General features: G+C 35.1%; 1 pseudogene; it reads right to left on the minus strand.

Annotated features, from left to right (window-relative positions):
- Positions 1 to 265: 265 nt before the first annotated feature.
- LOC124083912 (disks large-associated protein 5-like) lies at positions 266 to 2,881 on the minus strand (annotated as a pseudogene).
- Between the last annotated feature and the right edge of the window lie 5,238 nt (positions 2,882 to 8,119).

Below are 8,119 nucleotides of genomic sequence, written 5' to 3' on the forward strand. Positions count from 1 at the left end.
CCCCACTTCCCCTGAGAAATAGTATATCCAAAATACACTTGCATATGTGAGGTACTGGGTTCAATCCTCAGCATCACATAAAAATAAATAAATACAGATAGTGTGTCCACCTACAACAAAAAAACATTTTTAAAAATACACTTAGATGACATATATAAGTTGATTGAATAGAAGTGAACACAAATACATCTTGAAACTTCCAACTGTTTAAGAATATTTCACAGCATTGGTAATATGAAGAAAATGTTTAGATTTATTTTTAAATTTAAAATTCTGATTGTTCTCCACTAAGGGGCCTTAGAGGTGAAAAGGTAATTAGACTACCACCAACAGAGATGTGTCTGGCATGTTCTTGATGTCTCCTCTCTATCTGATTACTGAAGTTTAGACCAAATCAAGAAGATGGCATTCAGTAATGACACTTCTATTATCAAGTAGTACTAATTGAGAAGGGTTAGTTTCTTGTGAGGTGTTATTTTGTGATAATATATTTTTTTCAGGGCTACTCATCAAAACATCTTGTGAGGTAATTGAAGACTCTTGTTCCTTTCTTTCTGCAACATCTGAAATTTCTCCCCTTTTGTTAATTCCATATTCATCATGGTTTATTTCAATTAAACCTTGTAATCTAGGACACTGAGCATCTTCTACTATGCTATTCCTGCTTTCAGAAATATTTGAAAACAAAATTTTCTTATCAATGTGTTCACTTTTGGTGCTCTGCGGATCAGGATTCTCTGGTGACATCATATGTCTTAGAAGGTCCTCATCAGCCTCATTCTCCAGTATGGCTTTGCTGATGGACTTAGGTGTTCCATGTCTTTGAGAAAGACATTCAGAGGAAAGTACTGAGAATGATTTAACAGGACTCTTTAGTTCTGAAAAACCCAGCATGGAAAACTATTTTTTCAACTTCCTTTGATATTATAGGGGCTGATTATAGGAGTGTTCTTTCTGTTTAATTTTCTCTCTTATTGCATTTTTTTTTTTTTACGGCAGTGAGGTGGTTTCTAGCTGCAATCCTTCCACCATCATCCTATTTGTGTTTACTTGCCATGCTTGAAACATTGTATTTTCCAGAAGACTATATTTGTGGCATTATTGTTTTGCCATCCAGATTGTTGAATTTTCAATTTACATCTTTCTGAAAACTCATGCCCCCAAATCCATCTAGATTTGCACAGGTAGTCTCCATTTCACCTCCTTTATATTCCTAATCATTCATCAGTCCTTCAAACTGTTTGAATCTTTCCTTAATAAGGAATTTTGTCTGACCAACTGCTGTGCAAATAAGATCTTTAGCATCATCTAGAATGTCTGGTTCAAGCTTCCTGTCCCACTCAAGGCAGTGTGAAGTCAGTTTTAGTTTCTGACTAGAATATTTCTGAAATATGGCATATCATGTGTTGGCTGAGATATCTGACCTTCATTTAATTCAAATGATGAGACATTTTTATTGAAAGGCCATATGAATTTTTAGTAGTAGCTTCATTTTGATTTAAGCTATGTTCTTGACTCAAAACTGTTAGAGAACCCAAAGGACATTGTAATTTATTTGAATCTTGCTGGGCTGTCTTGGTAGAGTAAGTTTTACACTTTTGGGTCTAGATTTCTTTTGCTTCTTGAGTCTTATCACCTTCTGGTTCTAAAGGGTTCCAGGTATAAATGGGTGTCAAGAAAGCATTGGCACTTGTGGGAGTCATGACTGTTACTTGATAGGTCTTGAAACCATCCAGTGAATGAAACATAAAACCATTAGGTGCAAAGGAATTCTCTTTGTTTTTTTGCAGGATTTTTCTTAGGTAAGTTTACCATTTTTGATAAGATTTCATCAGAATCCCTTCCATTTCTTGCACTCCTTTGTGAATCCAAAGTATCTTCTTCATTATCAAGATTAAAAGAAACAACCTTCTCAGGTTTTGTTTCTTTTTCACAGGTCTTCCTTTATTTGGTGCCTTTCTTTCAGGTTCATGTCATTAGTGGCTCTTGTGACTGGCTTTTTTTTTTTTTTTTTTTAAAGAGAGTGAGAGAGAGAGATAGTGAGAGAGAATTTTTTTTTAGTATTTATTTTTTAGTTTTCGGCAGGCACAACATCTTTGTTTGTATGTGGTGCTGAGGATCGAACCCGGGCCGCACGCATGCCAGGCGAGCGCACTACCGCTTGAGCCACATCCCCAGCCCCATGACTGGCTTTCTTATAGTGTTAGTTCAGACTGTTCTGACAGTCTGTATTGTTGCTTGAGAAACCGATTTGGTCATTCTCACTGATATGGGTATAACAGGCCACACAACTTTTTTCTCTTTGTCTAATACTTTCTTTTCTGAAGTCTGTCTTTGACCAGGTCTAATTGCTCAAACATCAATCCCATTCTCAATCTTAGTTTGTTCAATTTGGTCTTTGGCCTTTGATCTTGTAATCCATGCAGAAGATGGAAGACACCCCCCCCCCTTTTTGGGCTCATTTTTCATAGCATTTTGATTTGAGAAAAGAAAACAAGATGCATCAGGTCTATAAAGACCCATTTTAAGTAATCCCCATGTAGCTTTATCTCGCTGTTCTTTTAAATTTTTGAAGTTGGTTTTCTTTGTATTTTTGGAGCATTTGTTTTTGTTCTTCACTTAGGACAATTTTCATTGACTGGCTTGATACTGGCCTTTTCTGAAGCAAGCTCTTGTGATGTCTCATCTAATTCAACAGGATGTTCTGTCTACCCTACAAGACTGGAATATTGACATCTTTCAAACCAAAGTGTGTATTTTGTTGGTATTCCTTATGTCTGTTTTCTTTCTGCGACAGTGATTTCCTATGAGTAATTGTAGTTCTAATCATTTCAGGACTTAAATCCTGTCTGTGATGACTGGCAAAACATGTTTAAGACATCCTGAGACACTTTCTAGTGTGAAACTTCAACCACACTAAAAGTACAAGAGTCCTCTGGGTCTGGACAACCCAAGTCTGGAAAGCGTTTAATCTTTTAATGTTTAGTTTATAGCCATTTGATTTGAAGCTTGACTGATGATTTCCTCCAATCACAGTATTCCTAATGTGTGTAGTTTTTAAATGAAACCATATATAACTTCAGGAAAACTGCTAGAGACAATGTATGAATATTGCTAAGAATGTTTAAGCAAATATGAAAATGAAAACCCTTAGTTAAAAAGAGCTGAGACAAAATTACATACAAGAGGAAGTGAGGGGAAAGGGAAAAATAATACAAGGGGGAGAAATGAATGACAGTAGAGGGGGTAGAGAGAGAAGAGGGGAGGGGAGGGGAGGGGAGGGGGGATAGTAGAGGATAGAAAAGGCAGCAGAATACAACAGACACTAGTATGGCAATATGTAAATCAATGGATGTGTAACTGATGTGATTCTGCAATCTGTATACGGGGTAAAAATGGGAGTTCATAACCCACTTGAATCAAAGTGTGAAATATGATATATCAAGAACTATGTAATGTAATGGGGCTGGGGATGTGGCTCAAGCAGTAGCATGCTCGCCTGGCATGAGTGCGGCCCGGGTTCGATCCTCAGCACCACATACAAACAAAGATGTTGTGTCTGCTTAAAACTAAAAAATAAATTAAAATTAAAAAAAAAAAAGAACTATGTAATGTTTTGAACAACCAACAATAAAAATTAAAAAAAAAAAATAAAAAGAGCTGAGGATATAGCTACTTGTAGAGCAACCCCTGGCTTCAATCCCAAGTAGTGGAAAAAAATATATGTGTGTGTGTGTATATATATATATATATATATATACACACACACACACATACATACATACATACATATATTTTTTTTTGGAAGAAAGTCAATTTTGCTATCCTTTGTTGGTAGGACTGATGAAAGTACAAATAAGCAAGTGAGGCAGTTGCAGAATTTAACAGATATTTTGTTTCCATTTTTAAAATAGACATTAATTATAAACCAGTCTATGCAGAGCATTTAGCTGGTTCTCTCTAAAGGATACAAAAATTATTCATGTCCTTTAGGAACTTAAAAATCTAGGGGAGAATACTTAACAGATGTGACGGAATGAATGTAGAAGCATTAAAATGGGGAAAGAGGGGCTGGGGTTGTGGCTCAGTGGTAGAGTGCATGCCCAGCACGTGTGAAACCCTGGGTTTCATCCTCAGCTCTACGTAAAAATAAATAAATACAGTAAAGTTATTGTGTCCAACTGCAACTAAAAAATATTTTTCAAAAATGGAGAAAGAGGTAAAATTACTACTTGATGATAATGCAAAGCTTGAGTTCACTGAAAGTCTTAAAACTAATAAAGTCACTGGGTATAAAATTAATCACAGAAATCCAAAGCTTTTATTTACAGACTAGCCAATTAGAAGATAAAATAGAAGAAAAGGATCCATTTAATGTTAGAGCAAAGCAGAGAAAATACCTATGAATAAAGAAGAAATAGGCAAAAGCACAAATATAAAACTTGTGTTTTACCTTAAAAGGTCAAACTCCTTGGATAAAAAGGCTTAATGTCATACACATGCTAGTTTTACAAATTTCGTGCAGTCTCAATAAAAACATCAGAATGTTTTTAAAAAAAACTAGATAGCAGATTTCAAAGTTGCTACAAAAAAGAAGCAAGGATGGGGTTTAGCTCAGTGGAAGAGTGCTTGCCTAGTGAGGCACTGGGTTCGATTCTCAGCACCACATACGAATAAATAACAAAGGTCCATCAACAACTAAAAATGAAGAAGAAAGAGAAGAAAGAAGAATCATCAAAGCTAGCCAGCAAAACTAAAAAGCAGACCTACCTTATAAAATATTTAAACAGGCTTTTCAGTCACTGAAACAGTTTGGTACTGGCATATGACTACCCAGATCATTAGATGACAATAAAAAGGTCAAAAATAGATCCAGATATGGGGATTTAGTACAGGATGAAGGTAACATTTCAACTCAGTGGGGAGAGCATGGTTTATTTCATTAAAAGGTTGTAAAACACCTGGATAACTAAAAAACAAGTTTGGGTCTATACCTTATACCCAAATAACTTCTAACTTTAAATGTGAATACTGACTGAAATTTTAAAATGCTCCAGAGAAGGCCAAGCTTGGTAGCTCATGCCTGTAATTCCAGTGACTGGGAGGCTGAGGCAGGAGAATAGCAAGTTCAAGGCCAGCCTCAGCAAAAAGGAGGCGCTAAGCAACTCAGTGAGGCCCTATTTTTAAATAAAATACAAAATAGTGTTGGGATGTCGCTCAATGGTTGAGTGCCCCTGAGTTCAATCCCCAGTACCAAAAATAAAAATACTCTGAAAAAGCCATGAGATAATTTTTAAAAGATTTTAGTGTAGCAAAGTCTTTCTGGATTTGATATAAATTCACAGTAAAACTTCACTATACATGTATTAACATTGATAAATTTTATTACTGAAATAAATGCATGGCTTTTTTTGTGTGGGTGGGTGATGCTGGGAATCAATCAAATCAGCCTTGTGCATGCTGAGCATACACTCTACTGAGCTGTACCCCTTGCCTGGTAAAAAAGCAAAAAATTACTTATAGCAAAAAGCACCATAAGTATATTCTAAAGAAGAATGATAAATTTGGAGTAAATATTTGCAAATCTTAAATATATATTGTTTAATATATAAATAACATCTATAATCCAATAAGAAGTCCAGAAACTCTAAAGGAAAAAAGTCAAACTATAAACAGAATTTTCACAGGAAAGCATAAAATTATTCAAACTAAAAAAAAAAGAAAAAAAAGTTCAACTTTACTACTAACAGAAGAAAACTATACTGAGAGAGTATGTTTATAACCTATTTAAAAATTTATGTTAGTTTTATTAAACATTATTATGTTCTGGATATTATTGGTACAAAAGGGGAAAGCAAGTAATTTTGTTGAGAGAGGTGTGAACTAGAACAATCACTAAGGAATTGTGCGATGAATTCTGGATTTACTTACCCAACCACCAATTTACTTACTCTCCTAGTTGCAGAGATTGAAAAATGAATACGATGTTTCCCAGATTTTTTTTTAGTAGGTAGATTCTAGATGCTAATTAGTTTTCCTCTGTAATATACTTTCTCAAGATTTAAAGGGCAGAAGTAAGGCAGAGGCCATGTTCCTTGAATCGTGCAGGGTGGCAGGAAACATGTTTGTGCCACAGTGATCAAGCATGTGTCCTCCAGCATACTGGATATGGAGAAGCAGTGGTCGGGGCAGCAGCTTCTTAATTTGATATTTGAATCCCTGGATTGTGGTAGATCTTTCTCCAGCTTCCCACGAGTGAGAGGTTATACTGGTGGCCTCTGATTTCTGGTATGATCCTTAATGACTCCTATCTCCACATTGGTTGTAGCTAGGGGTTATAGTTCCATTAGTGAATAAATTATTTTACTATAGGATTCACTCTTGAAGGCTTAACCCAGGTTACTAAACCCAACTCCTTCAACTGTCCTAATGCCTTCATAAACATGAATTCCAAAACAAGTGAATTGTTTAAAAATATCTAGAATGTACCTGATGTGGTAGCACACACCTATAATTTCAGTGGCTTGGAAAGCTGAGGCAGGAGGATTATAAGTTCAAAGCCAGCCTCAGCAACTTAGTGAGACCCTGTCTCAAAATTTAAAAATGGACTGGGGATGTGGCTTAGTGGTTAAGTGGCTTGGGTTCAATCTCTGATACCAAAATAAATAAATAAATGAATAAAAAATATCTGGAGTCCTGTTTCTAGCATTGAAAGTCGACTGATCTGGAACGCAATTTGGCAAAAGCAGATTTGTAAAGGTATTTCCTTTGACCTAACAATTTTACTTCTAGGAATATATCCTGTAAATATCCTCATATATGAAGGAAATGAGTTTGTACGATAATTTTTGATGCAGCATTACTTGTAAATTAAGCTCAGTAAGGGAATAGTAAAATAACAATAGCAATAATTTGTATATGTATTTAATAGGATTCTAGGTAGCTCTAAAAAAGAATGAAAAACTTCATGTATTTAAAAATAACATCCAATGATACAAATGTATGAATTGCCAAGATCATTGTAATGTCATGTGTAGCTAATTAAAAAAAAAAAGTGAGATCCTGTCTCAAAAAATAAAAATGGCTAGGGATGTGGCCCAATTATTAAGTACCCCTTGCTTCAATCCCTGGTACCCCAAAATAAAATTAAATTAAAAAGATAAGCTATAAGTAAAAAAAAATAACAATAGGCATATTAAGTTTAAAATAATCTAGAGGCACAGTAATATATATTGATATAAATATAACATTAATTGCACATACATGAAGTATACAATTTGACCAGTTTGACCTTTGAAACAACTATCAGTAAAAATCGTGAACTCTTATCATCCCAAAAATTTCATCATATTTCTTTGTAATTCTCCCATCTCTGCTTTCCTTTACTATGCATTATTTTGATTTGTCTAGAAATTTATATAAATGGGTGTGCAAATTCAAGGGTAGATCATCTTTTTACATGTGCAAGGCCCAGTGTTCAATCCCCAGCACCCCCCAATATTCCATCTTTGTGAGCCTCTCTTCTTTCCTATTTTATAGTTAAATCTCTTGGAAGTTCGTGTTGGGACCTCCATGTTTTTCTGTTCCCTTCATTACTTTTTGCAGTCTTTGACCCTAACCCTACCACTCACTGAATTTAACTTTTACTTAGGTCAATTATAACTTTTTTCATGATGTCTCTCTTTTTTTTTTTAAGTGTTTTTTAGTTGTAGATGGGCACAATACCTTTATTTATTTTATGTAGTGCTGAGGTTTGAACTCAGTGCCTCATACATGCAAGACAAGCGCTCTACCACTGAGCCACAACCTCAGTCCCCATGATGTCTCTCTTGTATTCCCACATTGTACCCCATGACTTCCTGTCCAATCACCTTAAAATTATAACTTCTTCAGCACTTCCTATTCCTTTTAAAATAGCATAGTTTTTTTTAGTTATTTATTTTGCTTATGTGTATTTTCCCTGGTTAGAAAATAAAATCAGGGAGGATAGGGATTTTGTCTGCTTGTTCACTGCTGTATTCTAAGTATCTGGAATAATGACCAGTACATTACAGGCACTCATTAAGTAACTGTTCGATGGATGAAGTATGATTATCTATTTTCCTGTGTTCTATATTAG

The sequence above is a fragment of the Marmota monax genome, unplaced genomic scaffold (assembly GCF_021218885.2).
Source record: "Marmota monax isolate L192 unplaced genomic scaffold, Marmota_monax_Labrador192_F-V1.1 WCK01_AAM20220418_F8-fsc00056, whole genome shotgun sequence".
NCBI lineage: Eukaryota > Metazoa > Chordata > Mammalia > Rodentia > Sciuridae > Marmota > Marmota monax.